Below are 19,099 nucleotides of genomic sequence, written 5' to 3'. Positions count from 1 at the left end.
AATTCAGAATTCATTCAAAAACATAGATTATGTACCATATCCTAGGATGACCCTGCATATCTAGCCAAAGCTCCTAAGGAATTCATAACATGGGGCAGATTGATGTTCAAACTATTTCATAAAATCACTCTATAAATAATGAAAACCTTTATTTGTACCCAAAGGTGTTTATTTAGACTCAACTGTAGATAAGGGAGAACTTCAATTATGTTATACTCAGTATTTTATTGAAAATATAAATAATCATAGCTGCCTTGGAGAAAAATGCTATAATTATGATGGGAATAAAAATGAAAATGAGATTGTATGTAGAATTCTATTACTAAATATAAAACACTGCTTATTTATTAGGATTTATTAGTAGCTGTTGTATAGACTATTTTCTTTTAAAATATAAAAATAATTTGATTCAGCTGGTGTGTATCTTTGCTTATGTTTTCATGTCATAAAAAGTTAAATGAAAAGAAGCTCAATATAAGAAATTTTAATGCATCTGACTGAAAATCTGGTATTAAAAATCAAGAAAGGGAAATATGGAAAAAAATACATACCACATCAAGAGTGCAATGTTTTGAAGGGAAGAGATACATTAACCTTAGCAACAACATCAGTGAAGAGTCCAGAACTTTAGGCTGGATGACCTAATACTTTTTACACTTACTGGTTGGTGACTTTGACCTACTGTTTTTCTGAAAAGTTTCTTTTTTGTACCTCTGAGTCTCCTAACATAAATTCAAATAATCTTACTTCTTCTGCTGGCCTTAGGGGGACTAGCTGTTGTGTTTCCTTAGGTGATGCTGGGATGGATGTGCCAGGCTCCAGTATCACACCTATTTTTCATGTCTGGATGGTGAGAACTGCCCAGATGGAGGGAAGAAATGAAAATAAAATTAGTGCCTCTTACTTTAAGTCCATTGTGGACACAGGCCAAATTGTCACAGGAGCTTTGAGGAGTCAGAGCAAGAGGGAAAATCACATCTAGCACAGAGGCCAGTAAGTGTTAACTTCTTTCCGCTGATTTAGAAAAGGGTGAAATCTTAAAGCAGAATAAAATGAAAAATAACAGGAAGAGAAATAATATGTGCATTCCAGTGACATTCTGCAAAGTATTAAAACAATAATGTTAGCTAAATATTCACAATGTCCAAATACTTTTTTATAATATTTTTTTTTTTTTAGTTTTAGATGGACACAACATCTTTATTTTATATTTTTATGTGGTGCTGAGGATCGAACTCAGTCCCTCTCATGTGCTAGGTGAACACTCTACCACTTGAGCCACTACCCCAGGCCCAAGCCCAGATACTTTTAAGACAGAGTTTAATTCACTATTAGAAAGTCCTCTGTCATGTAATTTGTATTGCTGAGCTGGCATCTCCAGTGAGAACTGTCAATAATCAGTTGAGGATGGGGATGATTAAAATAAAGTGCTCTGAATGTTACCAATCCAGCATTCTGTATCACTGAGACACTTGTGTAAGTACATTAACCTCTCAGGCCTCCTGCCCATCATAGAGAATTAATCAAAGACAAAGTGTGCTACAAGTATTTGAGTCCAAAGATAGAACCAAGTTGCTCCTGTTACCTTTGGAGGAAGAGTGATTCCCCAAAATACAGCTGGGCCAAACTAGGAGGATAGAAATAGAATCATATTGATCTCACTGGGAAGATGAGCAGGGCTAGCAAAACATCCAACTCTGAGTTATTGGGAAGGGATGTACCTTTTTCTCAGGTAAGTACATATTTTTTATTATGTATTAATAAAGATGAGTATTTTACCTCATGTAAAAATTAGAATTATTAGAATTTTGTGGAACATAAAAATTAATAAATGGAAATGTATAGGATGCTTATGACCTTCTGGATATCCTACTTGCATAATTACAGTCTTTTCTGGAAACTTAAATAATAAACAATTTAAAACATAGCTAGACATTTTCAAAATAACTGGACCAGAAAACAATATCAAAGCTCATTTGCAAAATGTTAGGCAATATTCTTGAAGGAATCTCCTGAGCTCAGCATTTGTTTCACAACAATACCCAATTCCTAGTGTAAAGAAAACAAACAAACAAAAAAGAGGAGTCAGTCATACTTAAAATGCTCATCTAACCTTGAAAATACTGTTAAGTAATTTTACATCTGACATTCCCAATTGACAATTTTCAAATTATTTCACATGTAGGTAGCTCTCACCATTTGTTGAATCTGAATAAAAAGTCAACTGTTAAATTCAGTACAGGATGGGATCTTATGAGAAGAGTCATATGTTTAAGAGATTTGTTTATTCACTTTAAATTCCATATCTAGATCTAGTTTTTTACACTATATGATAGTAATGTTGGTGGACATGAATCCATAGAAATATAGTCAAATATGTGAAATACATTTAGTAAAAAACAGGAGGGAACAGTAAAAAGTATGAGCTCCTTATACCTAATAGGCTTTTATTGTCTCACCTTTTATTGTAAATAGGAATTTACTTGGTGATCTATATCTATATTTATTGATATATCATATATATATATATATATATATATATATATGCACATATATACATATATATATACATTTAAAATATTTTGTGGAAGCAAAATATGTGTGCAATAGTGCTCATATATTAATAAATCTAATGATTTTTAAAAATCACATTTACCAGTTGTAACAATTACATAGGTTTAGAACTTAGAATTCTTACTCCTATCTCTCTTTCAGGAGTGTTATTTCTAATGGCATAAATTAGTTTTACTTGCTTTTGTATTTTGTTTCAATGAAATAATATTCATTAGTGTTTGGCATCTCCTATGAAAAGTTACATTAGTGAAAATCATTCTTATTATTTGTTTCTTCAGATCACCTGTTCACATTGCTGCTTAGTCTTCCTTTCAACTTTAGATGAGGTATTTTAGTGGTGACAAGATTCTTGGTGTTGCAATTAATGCTTCCGTGAAGACTTTGAAAAACAACTTTTGTTGAATTGCTGTGTATATGGTAGGAGTATGTGCAAAACATTCCCCTGAATATGTCACTAAGAAGACCTTCTATGGTGCAGCTCATTGTACCTCCTTACCAAATGCTAGATACTTTTTTGTATTTTAACTTTAGCTTTACTGGTGAGTGTACAGTAGTACTAAAGTACGTTACTAATTTTCAGCTTCTAATAGCTAATGAATTTATCTTTCAGTTTATTAATCGTTTTTTATTTTTCTTTGTGAAGTATTTAGTCAAGATTTTTGTCAATTTTCATCCAATTTTGTTTTGTTTTTAGTATGCATGATGTCTTTTTTTAAATATGATTTTTATTTGTAGTTGGACACAATAACTTTATTTTATTTATTTATTTTATGTGGTGCTGAGGAGTGAACCCAGTGCCTCACACTTGCTAGGAAAGTGCTCTGCCACTGAGTCCCAACACCAGCACTCCATGATGCCTTTAAATAATCTGGGTTTATATCCTTTGTTAGTTCTATGTATTTTATGCTTTCACTCCTTATTTGCGATTTGTTTTCCATGATGGAGTATTTGAAGAACAGAAGCTCTTATCTTTAACATAGTTCAACTTATGTAGTTTATCTTCTATGGCTAGAGATTTATCACCTTTTAAGACATTTGCTTGCTATAAGGTCATGATGCTGTTTTCCTCAAAATTATTTTTAACTTTAATTTTCACATTTAAATCTGAAATTTCACTGAAACATTACATTTTAAAGAGGACTTTTTTTAAAAAAGGAAAATTCCCTTTTCATTGTTTAGTACCTCAAATTTATATACACATCCAATACACCCACACACACGCACACACACATACACACACACGGATCAATTCTCTTAATAAAAACTTTCACAGCAACTATATAATTTGTGCATTCATGATATGAACATTTTTCTTTGGCCTATGTATGTTTCAACTAGTTGTATAATATATAGAAGTCCAGTTTAGAAAGAAAAAATAAGGCTGTGTGTAGTAGCCCACACCTATAATCCCAGAAACTTGAGAGGCTGAGACAGGAGGATTACAAGTTCAAAGTCAGCCTCAGCAATTTAGTGAAGTCCTAAGCAACTTACTGAGACCCTGTCACAAATAAAAAATAAAAATGGCTGGGAGATGTAGCTTAGTGGTTAAGTGTTCCTGGGTTAAATTCCCAGTACCACCCAGCAAATATAAAGGATCCAAGAATACCCCACCTCAGGCCTATTTAAGAAGCATAAATGGAATATACAGTTCACCAAGAATTAAATTATTGAATATTCAATATTAGTATTATATATTTCCTAATCTGCAAGCAACATCATTGTCATAATCTCTTATAGTTATCTATTTAATTTGTTTTAAAATTACTTTTTAAAAATAAGCTACCGTGTGTGTGTGTGTGTGTGTGTTATTATTTGAGATGGAATTTCACAATGATGTCCAGATTGTTGGTCTTGAATTCCTAGACTCAAGTGATCTTCTTGACTTAGCTTCCCAAGGAGCTAGGACTATACATTCATATCATCCTACCTAGTTTAAGCTATTGTGAGATGTTGAAATACCCATAAAATATTTAACAAAGAAAGAGTATATTAACCTACCCTGAATATTTTAAGAAAAAAACTGTAAAATTTTTAAAATAATGCAATATTTCATATTGATTCCCATATTTGAATACTTATATGGATTTAAAATAAGAAAAAAAGAATTTTAGCTTAAAGATAGCAATATAAAGGGTTAAATTAACTATATACATACATATGAACAGATACACATAGATATTAGCATATGTGTGTATAGTTGTATAGTAACAAACTTTTTAAATAAAATTTCAAAAATCACATTTCCACTATTACTATCTAGGGAAGAGAGATATCAGAAAACTCAATCATACTGGAACATAGTCAAGTTTGCTTATTAGGGCACTTCCAATAAAAGAGAAATTAAGAACCAATTTCAGAAACAATCTCCTTTAGCATCATTAGCTTTAATTTATTTTCTTTCTTTTCTTTTCTATGTCAAGCAAATGTCAAGTGGTCATAATTACATGTTAAAATAGTAATTGTAACAGTGACCATTAGAAACCATACTTTTGTAAATAACTCTTGTAAGGGGCCTTACTGCAGTATTTTACTACAAAGCCAGAACAATCTTTTTAAAAATGGACTCTCTTATTTTTACAAAGAATAAAATACATTGTAGGAATAATAACATTTGTAAGTATTACTATTTTTTAAAAAATAAATACATTTTCTGTTTCCACTCATCTATTGATTGGCATCTGGGCTGTTTCCGTAACTTGGCTCTTGTGAATTGCACTGCTATAAACATTGATATGCATGTATCACTACTGTATGCTGATTTTAGGTTTTCTGGATGAATATCAAGGAATGGGATAGCTTGTTCATATGGTGGTTTTGTTCCTAGTTATTTTATAAATCTCCATACAACTTTCCAGAGAGGTTGTGCTAATTTGCTGTCTCACCAATAATGTATGAGTATACATTTTCTACCACATCTTCCCTAGATTTTATTATTATTTGTATTCTTTATGGTTGCCATTCTGATTGCAGTGGGATAAAATCCTAGTGTAGTTTTGATTTGCATTTGCCTGATTGCTAAACACAATAAACATTTTTATACATTTATTGACCATTTGTATTTCTTCAAAAAGTGTCTATTTATTCCTTTGTCCATTATTAATAATTTTGGGTGTTAAGTTCTTTGAATTCTTTATATATTCTGGATATTAATCCCTTGTCTGAGAAACAGATGGCAAACATCACCTTCCATTCTGTAGGCTCTTTCTTTATACTCTTTAATTGTTTCAACTGTTGTGCAAAAGCTTTTGAATTTGATGTTATCCCAATTATTGATTCTTGGTTTTATTTCTCATGCTTTTGAATTCCTGTTGAATAAGTTGATGCCTGTGCCAATATGTCAGACTAGATAGCCTACATTTTCTTCTTTCAGTTGTAGAGTTTCTGATCGAATTCCTATGTCTCTGGTCCACTTGGAGATGACTTCAGTGTAGGATATGGATATCCAGTTTTCCCAGCATCATTTGTTAAAAAGGATATCTTTATTCCAACATATGTTTTTGGCATCTTTGTCAACTATATCCATGTGGATTTGTTTCTGACTTATGTTCTATTCCATTGATCTTTGTGTCAGTTTTGTGCCAATATCATGCTGTTTTTGTTACTCTGTTGTGTAATTGAAGTCTGATATTGTGATGCTTCCAGCATCACTCTCTGGCTAAGGATTGCTTTGGCTATTCTGGGTCTCTTATTCTTCCAAATAAATTTTAGAACTGTGTTTTCTTGTTCTGCAAAAAAAAAAAATGTGATTGGTATGTTGATGGAAATTGCATTGTATCTGCATGACACTTTTGGTAGTATAGCAATTTTGATAATATTAATTCTGTGTATCCAAGAACACGGGAGACCTTTCCATCTTCTAAGGACTTCTTTGATTTCTTTCTTTAGTGTTCTGTAGTACTCACTGTTTTTTATCTCCTTAGTTCGATTTATTACCAAGTGTTTTTTTTTTTATTTCACTTATTTAAGATTATTATAAATTGAATGATTTTCCTGGTTTCTTTCTCAGTTGTTCATCATTGGAATATAGGAAATTGACTGGCTTTTGAATGTTTATCTTTCATCTTGCTACTTTGCTAAATTTGTTTATCAGCTCTAAAAATCTGGTAGAGTTTTAGGTTTTTTGGGGGGATGGGGATTTATTATAAAGATATTGTCATCAGCCAACAGAGATATTTTAATGTATTTTTTTTTTTTTTACTATTTGTATGCCTTTAATTTACTTCTCTTACCTGATTGTGCTGGCTCGAGTTTCAAAAGCTATATTGAATAGGAGTGATGAGAGTGGACACCTTTGTCTTGTTCCTGATTTTAGAGGAAATGCTTTTAGTTTTTTTCTGCAATCAGTATGAAGTTTTTCTTAGATCTGTCAAATATAGCCTTCGCCAAGTTGAGGTAAGTTCCTTCTGTTCCTAGTTTCTCTACTGTTTTAAACATGAATGAAGGCTCAAATGTGTCAGCAGCTTTTTCTGTATCTAGTAAGATAATCATGTGACTCTTTTCCTTAATTCTATGCATGTGGTGAATTGCATTTATTGATTTGTTGAACTAAACTTGCATCCTTGGGTTGAAATCCACTTGATCTTGATGCATCATTATCTTCTTAATGTGTTTTTTGCCAATAATTTATTCAGGAGTTTTGCATCTATGTTCATGAGAATTGTTGGTATGAAATTTTCTTTCCTTATTGTCTTTGTCTGGTTTGGGTATCAGGGTGATACTGGCTTCACAGAATGAATTTGGAAGTGTTTCCTGATTTTATTTTTCATGGAATAATTTGAGAAAGACATATGTTAGTTCTTCTTTAAAGGTTTTTAAAAGTTTGGTAAAATTCCACTCCAAATTCACCAGGTCTTGGGCTTTTCTTTGTTGAAAGATTTTAATTGCTACTTTAATATCATTCTTTGATATCAGTCTGTTTAAGTTTTGGCAGTAGATAACATGATGCTAAGTGAAACAAGCCAGCCTCAGAAAGCCATGGATTGAGTGTTTTCTCTCATGTGTGAAACTAGAGCAAAATAAGGGATGGGGAGTAGGAAATTCCATGAAAATTCAAGAGAAATCATGAATAGAGGAAGGGAATCCACGGGGACAGAGGAGGGATAGGAAAATGGAGTAAAGGTGGAATAAAATTGACTAAATTTTACTATGTACACGTATCAGTGATTTTTACCTCTTTATTTAGCTCTAAAGCAGTAATTAAAAATAAATAAAACTAGAAATAAATAGATGGAAGACCAGTAAAGTAGAAGAAATGGAACAGGTGGTTTGAGGAGGGGAAGGAAAGGAAGTACTCAGGACTGAATGGGAGCAAATTATATTCCATGCTTTTATAATTATGTCAAAATGAATCCCATTATTTACAGTTATAATGTACTAATAAAAAATAAAGTAAAACTTAGAGCAATTATGTTGTGTAGCTCAAAAAGCTAGAAAAAAATTTGTATATTTTCACCATATAGAAATGATAAATGTTTGAGGAGATAGATATAAATGGATTTAAACATAGCGATACATGAATTAAAACCTCATAGTGTACCCTATTAATATAAACAATGTTTGTGTTTTTATGTGTCAATTAAGAAATTAATTTAAGTTAAAAACTAAATAATGCGTTTTCTATTCCCTTCTATAAAATACCTTGTTAATTTTGAATTTTCCATTCTTAGGATGTCAAATTGTTTTATAAATTATGTCCTTTAATTTCCCTGGTATAATATAAGGAATCAAATGATATTTTATCTTATCTTTATTTAAAGAAAAACTTTCTCTTAATTCTTATAATTACTTAATTTTAATACGTATGTATATATATTTTAGAATCTAAAAATACTAATTAAATAAATAGCAAAATGACAGAAGATAGAATTGTAATTCCTTTTAATTCAATTTCTTCATTTTAATGATAAAAAATCAATCTTGAAGTAATAAGTATTTTGTCCAAGGTATTTGAGGTCACCATATGCCATGATCACATATCACAACAATATCTGACTCTAGTATCCTCCATAGGACCTAACACAATAGGCATTCAATCCTGAGTCAGGACTGTATTTGTCCCAATAATGACTAGATCAGTGCCTGGCACTTAGCATGTATTTATATGAGTGATTTTATTAGCCATGTTGATGAATATGGGTCTCAAAGTAACTTTGCGAATCTACCCAGAATTAAAGACAGTTTTCTCAGAAAATTAAACATTTTATAAAGCCATTCATCAAAAAACTTATACAAAATTTGTAATATAAACACAATATAAAAATAAATCTTTATTTGGAAAAGGAAGTTAAATGAGAGAACTTATAAACACTTTTAAAGGGATATATTAGTTTTTATAGCTTCCATAACAAATTAACAATCACTTAAATCTTAGAACAATGTGACATTATTCTCTTAGACTTCTGGAGGCCAGAAGTCTAAAATTAGTTTCACATCAAAATTAGGGTTTAGCAGGACCATGATCCTTCTAGAGGATCTGGAGGAAAATCAATTCCCTTACTTTTCTCAGGCTCTAGAACTGTATTACTTGAATGGTTTGGTTTATGCTTCCTTCTTTCAACTTCTAATCCAGCAGCTCAGCAATAAGCTTTATGAATCACCGTGACTTTTATTTCTATGTAAAATCTCATTTTGCTTTTTTCTTAGAGGACACTTGTCATTGTATTTAGGGCTCATCTAGATAATCCAAGATATAGGCCTCATCCATTCAATAATCTAACTTAATCATATCAACAAAGTTTCTTTTGCCATATACAGTACATTCAAACCTAGATATGATTGGGAAACATTAATCAGCCTATCAGAAGAGGACAAATTAAAATCATCACAAAACTCTTGGGAAAAAAAAAAAACAAAACAAAACAATATTACCAGGCATGGTGGCTCTTGCCTATAATCTCAGCAGCTCTGAAGGCTGATGCAGGAGGATCAAAATTTCAAAGCCACCCTTTGCAAAAACAAGGTGCTAAGTAGCTCAGTGAGACCCTTTCTCTAAGTAAAATCCAAAATAGGGCTGTGGATGTGGCTCAGTGGTCAAGTGCCCTTGTGTTCAATCCCCAGTACAACAAACAAACAAAACATATTTGCATGAACTCCCTTTCACCCCACTATAATATGTTCCTTGCATTTGAGGGATTTATGCTACTTGATTGATTCTTCATTCGACAGCAATTTTATAATATTCTTGTCTTTTTAAACACTAGACAGATGACTGAATCTTTCCTCTAGCACAGTTAATCAAAACATGCATTATTATTATCAATAGTTGGAATGCATTAAAGGTGTAAAATCACATGCAGAAATATGCACTATTTTTTAGCACAGACTCATGTTTGAGTCTTATGGACTCAGTATTTTCCAGTAGATTATACTATGAACAGTTTCCATCAAAAATCATATGGAGGAATTATAATTATATGCTGTACAGAAAGGAACTTCTGTTTTGACTGGGTGTTGATAAGAATCAAATTTTACACATTTGATGTTGGGAAGAATTTTACAGAGACCAGTTTTTGGCTCCACTTTGTTTCTCCTTTGCTGTTCCAATACTTCCAATGCCAGGTACCACAGGATATATTCATACCACATTACCACCCTAGCCCTTTGTGACATGGTTCAATGCTATGCAGTCAATGTTCTGAGAAGAAGTATTTCTAGAACTCTTCCCTACATTGGTCAGCTAACAATAACTTAGCCATATATAACAGAAATGTGAACCACATAATTATATCCTTTGATACTGAAACTAAATATATCCTCCACTCAACTTTCCCTCAACTGAATCCAAGAAACTTTGATGGCGCCTTCATCACCACCATGACACAAGGGAAAGTGAGAATGAGGCGAGTCCAAGTGGAAAGAAACAGTGGTTTTAAGTGATTATGGTTAAAGTATCTAGATTTAATGAAATATATAAAAACATATGGCCATGTGAACCTATTGCCAGACCTCCCCTCAGGACCTTGGAAAGGGCCATGAAATGAGAAACTCTGAAGCTCAAACTGCTTGGCTTTATAGGAATTGAAACTTCCTTACCTAATAGGCACTTCCTTTTCTATACTACTAACAAATCAGTTGGTAATAAAGACAACTTGGGTACCTAAAAAGAACACCTGTAAACGTTTTTATTCTTTGATGCCCTCATCATTTCCCACCCAGTTCTGTGAACATCTGTGTTCTTGTACATCATTAGCACATGTGTGAGGTCCACTAATATCAACTTCTGCATACTTCTTAATTATTTATGATCCTTTCAAGTACTTTTAGTTAGCGTCATTAACTCAAATAACTGGAAATAAGGGTCTCCTTGAATTAGTGAGTTATATGAGCTATGCAATTTTCCTTAGGAAACATAAATCTACAGTTTTAAGTATCTGTAGTTTCAGAAAACAGCGGAACAAAGTACTATTACAGAGACCTCCTAGTGGGACATGTTTTACCAGGGAGGTGGAAAATATTTAAAATGAGCCTATTTTTGGTCTGTTTAACCTTCAGTACCTCTAAGTAGATGAAATAACAGATCATGTTTTTATGTTGACTAGTCATTTTCCCTGCAATATTTCACATCAGTAATTATTATCTTTAACTGTTTTGGACAAAATATCTACAAGCTTGATTTATCCAAACTTCAATCAGATTTCTGTTCTCCCTAATGCCCTGGATTTTGGACTATGTTTGTTCTCGTGCAAATGACAGTGCAAAGTCAATAAACTCAGTAATTCACATGCTTATGCAGTTGGACCCCAAAATAGTTCGTGTTAGACTTATCTGTACCTTCCTGTAAGAGGAAGGTTTTTGATATATTTTTTTTTCATTTTGAGATGATAATAGATCTTGTAGTATATTCAGTGTATTTCCTCTATTGTAATAGTCTTTGGAACACTGTAAATCCCTATATTTATTTTTTGACACTTTATTTAATTGTCACCTTCGTTTTTTTTCATTAAATTTAAAATTTAAAAATCTATCTCCTCTCTGGATCACATGGTTACCCATTCAATATTGATCATTTTAAAATCAATAAGAATTTATTTTCTTTATACCCTGAAACATTTTTTTTCTTTTTGTAAGGTATATTTTATATAACATTTATAAATTTACCATTGTTAAGTAAGTGTACAATTCAGTCTTTTAGTGAGTTCACAATGTTTTGTAATAATCACCAACACTAATTTCAGTACATGTTTTTCATTCTAAAATAGACTCTATAAGATTCTATACTTCACTTCATTTTCCTTCTAGTACCTGATGCCACCATTAATCTGAATTCTGTCTCTATGTATTTGCCTATTTGGACATTTTTATATAAATGAAATCAGGTATGTGGCTTCCTTTCAGTGCATCTACAGGTATCAGCACTTCATTCCTTTTCAAGGTTGGATAATATTTCATTGTAAGGCTATTTTACCTAATATTTATCCATCATTAGTAAATGTTTATTTACTTTTTATTTATATTTTGGCTATTGTGAATAATGTTGATATGAACATGCATGTACAAGTTTTTGTTTTTACATTTATTTGTCGATTCACTTGGTTTTAAACCTAGTAATAGAATTGTTGAATCACGTGGAAATGCTACAGTTAATATTTCAAAGATCAGGCAAACTCTTTTCCTCAGTGACTGAGCAGTCTTTCATTCTTATCATGCATGTGTAAAGATTTGAATTTCTCCACATCCTTGTCAACATTTGTTATTTTCTGTGTTTTTCTTTTTATTTTTTTCTTTTTTTTAAGGGGTATCTGATTAGTGTGAATAGTATCTCATGTGGTTTGGACTTTCACTTTCCTAAAGATATTTAGTGTTGATTATCTCTTCTTGAGCTTATTGGACATTTCTAAATATTCTTTTAAGAAATGTCTATTAATGGACCTTTGCCTGTTTCAAAGGGGGCTTTTTTTCTTTTTCTTATTCAGTGAAAATTATGCTATATGTAATCAAGATATTAACCTCTTTCTACATATGATTCACAAACATTTCGTCATATTCTATAGGTTGATTTTGACTTTTATTACATTGTTCATTGGTGTGTAATTTCTTTTATCCTAATCAAGGCCAGTTTATCTTTTTTTTTTCTCTTTTGTTTTGAACTTTTGATAACATGTCTGAATTCTACCGTAAAATCAAAAATCATAAATATTTTCTCTTATATACTATATCTGTACCTTTTGCATGAGTAAATATTTTTGTATTTGTCTTCAAATTTGTCAAAAATTAATGACAAATTTTTTTATTTGTCACCTTTTTTAAAAAATTAATTCAACAAAGATGTATGGGTTTGTTTATGGATATTCAATCTATTCCTTCACTTAATATATGTGTCTCTTTGTCAGTATCACATTATTTTGGACGGAACAACTGGAAATTTGAAAGGATGAATCCCTCAAGTTTTCTTCTGATTTTCAAGGGTTCTTGTAGACATTCATTGTCTCTTACAATGCTATATACATTTTAAAATCAACTTGCATATTTTTGAAGCCATCTGTTTTGGTACCAGTACTGTGTTTTTGTTACTTTAGCTCTGTAGTATAATATGAGGTCTTGGGGCTAGAGATGTGGCTCAAGAGGTAATGCGGCCGCCTGGCATGCATGGGGCTCTGGGATCGATCCTCAGCTCCACATAAAATAAAATAAAAGATGTTGTGTTCACCGAAAACTGAAAAATAAATATTAAAAAATTCTCTCTCTCAAAAAAAAAAAAATGAGGTCCTGTATTATGATGCCTCCAGCATTGCTCTTCTTCAGTATTGCTTTGATGTCTTTTATTTTTTCAAATGAATTTTATAACTATTTTTTCTTCTTCTGTAAGAATATCATTGGTAATTTGTAGAAACTGCATTGAGTCTTTATAATGATTTTGGTAGTAAGGCCATTTTGACAATATTAATTCTGCCTATCCAAGAGTTTCGGAGAGCTTTCCAATATTTAAGGTCTTCTTTTATTTCTTTCTTCAGTGTTCTATAGTTTACATTGTAGGAGTCCTTTACCTTCTTAATTACATTTATTTCCAAATTTATTGTTGGGGTTATTGTGTATGGGATCGTTTTTCTAATATCTTTTTCATCATCTTTTGCTCTATTTGGAATAGAGCAAAGCAATTGATTTATATACTTTAGGTGTATATTCTGCTATAGTACTAAATTTGCTTATTAGCTCTAGAAGTTGTCTGGTGGATTTTTTTTGTTGTTGTTGTGGGGGGGACATCTTTTATATATGCTATAAGTTCATCAGCAAACAAAAGTAATTTTACCTTTTCCTTTTCTATTTGTATCCCTTTAATATCTTTCTTTTCCCTGACTGCTATATGTTCAATAAAAGTGGTGAAAGTCAACATCCTTTGTCTTGTTCCTATTTTTAGAGGAAATACTTTCATTTTTTCTCCATTCAGTATGATGTTGGCTTTGGGTTTGTAATATATAGTCTTTACAATGTTGAGATAAGTTCCTTCAATCCTAAATTTTTCTACTTTTTTGAACACAAATGAATACTATACTTTGTCAAGTGCTTTTTCTGTGGTTATCAAGATAATCATGTGAATCTTGTCCTAAAGTCTATTTATGTGCTTAATTGCATTTATTGATTTCTTTATGTTGAAACAACCTTTGTTTCTGGAATGAAAACCACTTGATCACGGTGCACTCCTTTTAATTTGTTTATTGTACATGCATTTCTAATATTTTATTAAGAACTTTTCATGTATGTTCACAGAAGATGTTGGCCTGGAATTTTCTTTTCTTGATGTGTTTTTGTCTTTCAGTAGCAGGGTAATTAGAACTTTTATTGTTCATGAAGGATTTAATTACTCTGTATAGCCATTTTATTTCAGCCACCAACATTTGTTGCACAGGTGTACTAATAATAAACTTACAAAAAATTGGACTTCATTAATTTCTCATTTATTTCAAAAATATTTTGCGAGATTTGTAGTTGTCAATCGACAGTTCTATCAACACTGTGACCATGTAATTCCATGGACTTCTGGTATCCATGGTGCTTTATGAGAAATTATATTATACTCCTAATTGTGATCTCATGTTGATGAAAAATCACTTCTTTCTTACTGCTATAAATATTCTCTTTGTATCTATCAACAGCTGCTTCAAAATTATGTCTTGGTATGTATTTCCTTGAATTTATCTTATTTGGAGTTCTTTGAGTTCTTCAACTTGAAGATTTATGCTTTTCATAAAATTTGAGGAGTTTTGCCCATTATTTCTTCAACTACTCTTTTTTCTGCTTTCTGTTATTTCTGTCCTTCTTTAGCAGATTTTTTGAGATTAAAACCCAGATAGAGTGACTATGTTTGCTAGAGAATTTTTAAAAAAATGATTGAAAATGGCATATTGCAGTAAAGAACCATTATGAAAGATTTGAAAATTTTACCAGTCATCCAGTCATATTAGATCAATTCAGGGGCACTTAAACCACTGAGCCACATCATATGTGTGTGTGTGTGTGTATAATTTTGAGACAGGTGTGTGTATGTGTGTGTGTGTGTTTGTGTGTATAATTTTGAGACAGGTAACTTTAAGTTAGCTAGGGCCTCACTAAGTTGCTGAGGCTGGCTTTGAATTTGTGATTCTCCTGCCTCGGCTTAATGATTAGCTGAAATTACAGGTATGCACCACAACAGCAGCTAAAAGGAAGATTTAAAATCTTAAAATAAAAATAACTTTAATTTACTATAGAAATGCTAGACCAGATTAAAGTAAAATATTCTAAAATCTATCATATAACTTTTAAATTAGGATTACTTGTTATTCTAAGACTTTTACACAATTTATTTTCTTCACTCTTAGTTTTATAAAGCTTATAAGGTTTTAAAATATTTGGTGAGAAAATTAACATGGGTAAGTCCATTGGGAAACAAAATATTTTCCAGCGGATGAATAATGTTAGCAAAAGTAAGAGGACCTCACTCTTTCTTTCCTCTTTCTCTTTTTTGCATTAGAAGAAAGGTAGTAGTGTGTTTGCATAGCCCTAGACTTTCCTCTTCCTTTCTTTGGAGTCATTCAAATTATAATCATTTAATTCTAACAATACAAAGATGACTTACCTTTAATTTGCATTTCTGTCTTTCAAAGCCCTGCAAAGTGATAAACAGTTTCATGACACCATTTTAATAACTGAGCTAAGTACAATTTTGTGATCAAATATGAACAGTTCGCTTCATTTTTTGATATGGTAGGCTGAGTAATATACTGGCATAATGCATATATAAAACTGTTAATACTGTTTGTCGAATATGTGATCTATTACCCATGAAATTTGACTGATTTTTATAACTGTAACTTTAGAAATAGATAGTTATTTATTTTGACAAATGATGATTTAAGTTTATGTAATATCTATTAAAATGCACATTCAATATGATATATTTTCCACAATTTCTTATTAGAAAACAATACTTTAATGTTATATATATTCAGATAGAAATTAAAAAAAAATTGCCCAAGTCCTATAGTTAATGAATGCCTTTATGAACAAATATTAAAGCTTAAAACTCAACCATTATTTTTTAACCACAATTTTAAACAGAATAAAAACAAAATAATTAAAAGCTTTTACTTTCTTCTACATAGTATTTTAGTCCTTGAATGATTTCTAACTAGTGTTTTGCCTTAATATTAGGGTATTTGAATTATGATAGAATCTTTAGCAAGTCGTTGAAAAAAAAATGGCTTTTAAATTATGTTTCTTTTTTCAGTGTTACTCTGGAGGATCAGCCATGCTGATAGTACAAATAACTTAGGGAAAGTTTTGTCAATCTAGACTAGGAGTTTAGACTTCAAACAACAAAAACAGAAATAATTCAATATATGTGGATATTTATAAGAGAGAAATGCTTACTTTCTTGTTAAGATTGTATTTCATCACAAATGTTCTAAAAGCATCTAGCTCTTCTATGTAAATTTGCTTTGAAAACAAGGTCACAAAAGTTCAATGACACAGAAAGCATGTGAAACATGTTCTCTTTTGCAATTTTAATTATGATAATATGATTTGGATTTTTTTGGGGGTCAGGGGATACAGGGATTAAACTCAGGGATACTCAACCACTAAGCCACATTCCTAGCCAAATTTTGTATTTTATTTAGGAACAGGAACTCACTGAGATGCTTAGCACCTTGCTTTTGCTGAGGTTGGTTTGGAACTCGAGATCCTCTGCCTCAGCCTCTGGATCCACTGGGATTACAGGCCTGTGCTACCACACTCTGATTGGAGTTATTTCCCATTCCAAATTTTATTACATGACCTATAACTGTTATTTGTTTCTTTTTAAGAACTTTTTATATCATAAGGAAATGTAAAGTATAGATCTCCTAATACATTTTAAATATGCTTTCTAAGTACATTTTACAAGTAAGTTTAACCAATTTCCCCCCCAAAATAGAAAGATTGTGAATCAGTAAAAAAAAAATGATAAATAAGATTAGAGCAGTGGTACCACCTGTAATCCCAGCATTTGAGAGGGTGAAGCAGGAGGATCTCTTGAGTTCAGAGGTTTGAGACCCAGTATAAAAACAAATAAAAGTAAATGAATTTATGAATGGAGCTTAGTTACTGTTTTACTTTAAATAACTGAATATTAAGTTATATTTGGTTCTTCTAATTTTCAAAAATACATTAATTTCTGTTATTGAATTAATTATTTGCAAAATCATCAAAACCTCATAAGCACAATTTAAGTGTAGTTGCACTAAATATTCTGTAACCAAGCATCCTAATTTTCCAGTAAAACCATGAGAAAGAGATAGAAAATATTATGAAAGTTTATGAAAGAAGAACTTATGGGGTATTACTCATTAAACACATGAAAGTGTTCAAAAAGGCAAAGAATATTAAAAATAGTTTAAATATATACTTGTGAATACACATTTGCATGCAAATTTCAGTTTCAAGAAAATTTGAAGTCCAGAAACTCTCTATTGGGGAGTGACTTAACATTGTTTAAATAAAAAAGTATTACTCGAGCAGAATAATTATAGAGAGATATTCACTTTATTTACATAAATGTTTTCATAATTTTTGTTACTAATATGTATGACCCTTGTTACATGTGACACTGTTATATACAGTAAAAATAACAAAATTTATTTCTACAATTTTGTTTTTATTATTTCAAAATTTATATTTATTCATCTGTCATATTTCTAAGATAATTGTGAAAAGCCTTGATTACTTAATAATAATCTTTCTGAAACTAATAATCACTTTCTCTAAATGATGTTTTTAATCTTATTTTCATTAACAAATAATTTTATAGACTGGATACATATATCCCATATATGTCACTTCAAAAGACATTATGGTAATTAATGAAAGTATAATTAAACAATAGATATTTATTAACTTAAAAGACAAAAAAACTTACTTTTCAATATAGAAGTATTGTGCAATTATACATACCTGAATACATGTAGTTTTCATATATATTTCATACATAATAGAGTGTAAGTTCTATTGATACAGTAAGTAAATTCAGTTATTGCCCATTTTCAAAGTAATATTTCTAAGAAAAATAAATTATTAATCTCTTTCTTCAATCTTGAATTTCAAAAGATCCTCCTGACAACTCCATCAGTTCTGTTAGGTGAGAAATAATTAATACAATCTGACTAAGTCTGTTCATCCACCTTCATTCAAATATATTTGGTATTAATAATCTTTGTAGGCACTTTGGTGGATATTTTATGATAGCACATTAATTCCTTAGTTGTGATTCTTGATTTTCCAATGAAATTGAAGTTAGCATGTGTTCATGTGTTAGCATGTGTTTTTTTTTTACTATAACAAATATTTCACAAACAATTTTGAAAGGAATATATCATTTGTATTTATCTATAATGACATTTAGAAAGGGGTCAGTAAGGAGGATTTGGGGTGTAACTCAGTGGTAGAATATGTATTCGCACACATACATGCTGGTATATTCAATCCCCTGAACTACACACATGAAAAAGTCATAAATCTAAATTTATGAATGCAAGTAATTTGATAAAATAATTTGATGAAATGTGTCAAGCCATCAATTCTAAGTAAGTCAAATCAACGTGTAGTTCAAATGAGAACATAAATTTAATTATGTGGGGTATTTCTATTTTAAATTCTATTTTATTATACATTTTTAGAACTTTAAAAGCAATTTTCAGAATTGGTTTAGGGATGTGAATTGGTAACTGAAGTCACACATAAGTTACACACATACATTATGTGCCTTTTTGTTTTGCCTTAATATACACATATGTCTTGAAACAAACTATTTGTTGGGACACAAATTTATTACTGCACACATATCATTTTGTTAATATTGCAAATAATAATAATGTTAAAATTTTTAACAAAGCTAGCATTCTTTTGGTTAAGATTTAGTCACTTTCTCACATAGGTGATCTGCCGGTTGCTTTTCAGTCAATCCACAAAATGATCCTTTGGTACAGGTCAAACTCACCCAGGAGGTAAACCAATAATCTGAGTAAATAGCAAAGTATCTTTACAGGTAAGCACATCTCAAAAATTTGAACATGTC

This window comes from Marmota monax, unplaced genomic scaffold, assembly GCF_021218885.2.
Source record: "Marmota monax isolate L192 unplaced genomic scaffold, Marmota_monax_Labrador192_F-V1.1 WCK01_AAM20220418_F8-fsc00006, whole genome shotgun sequence".
Lineage (NCBI taxonomy): Eukaryota > Metazoa > Chordata > Mammalia > Rodentia > Sciuridae > Marmota > Marmota monax.
Note: the sequence above shows the minus strand (reverse complement) of the source record.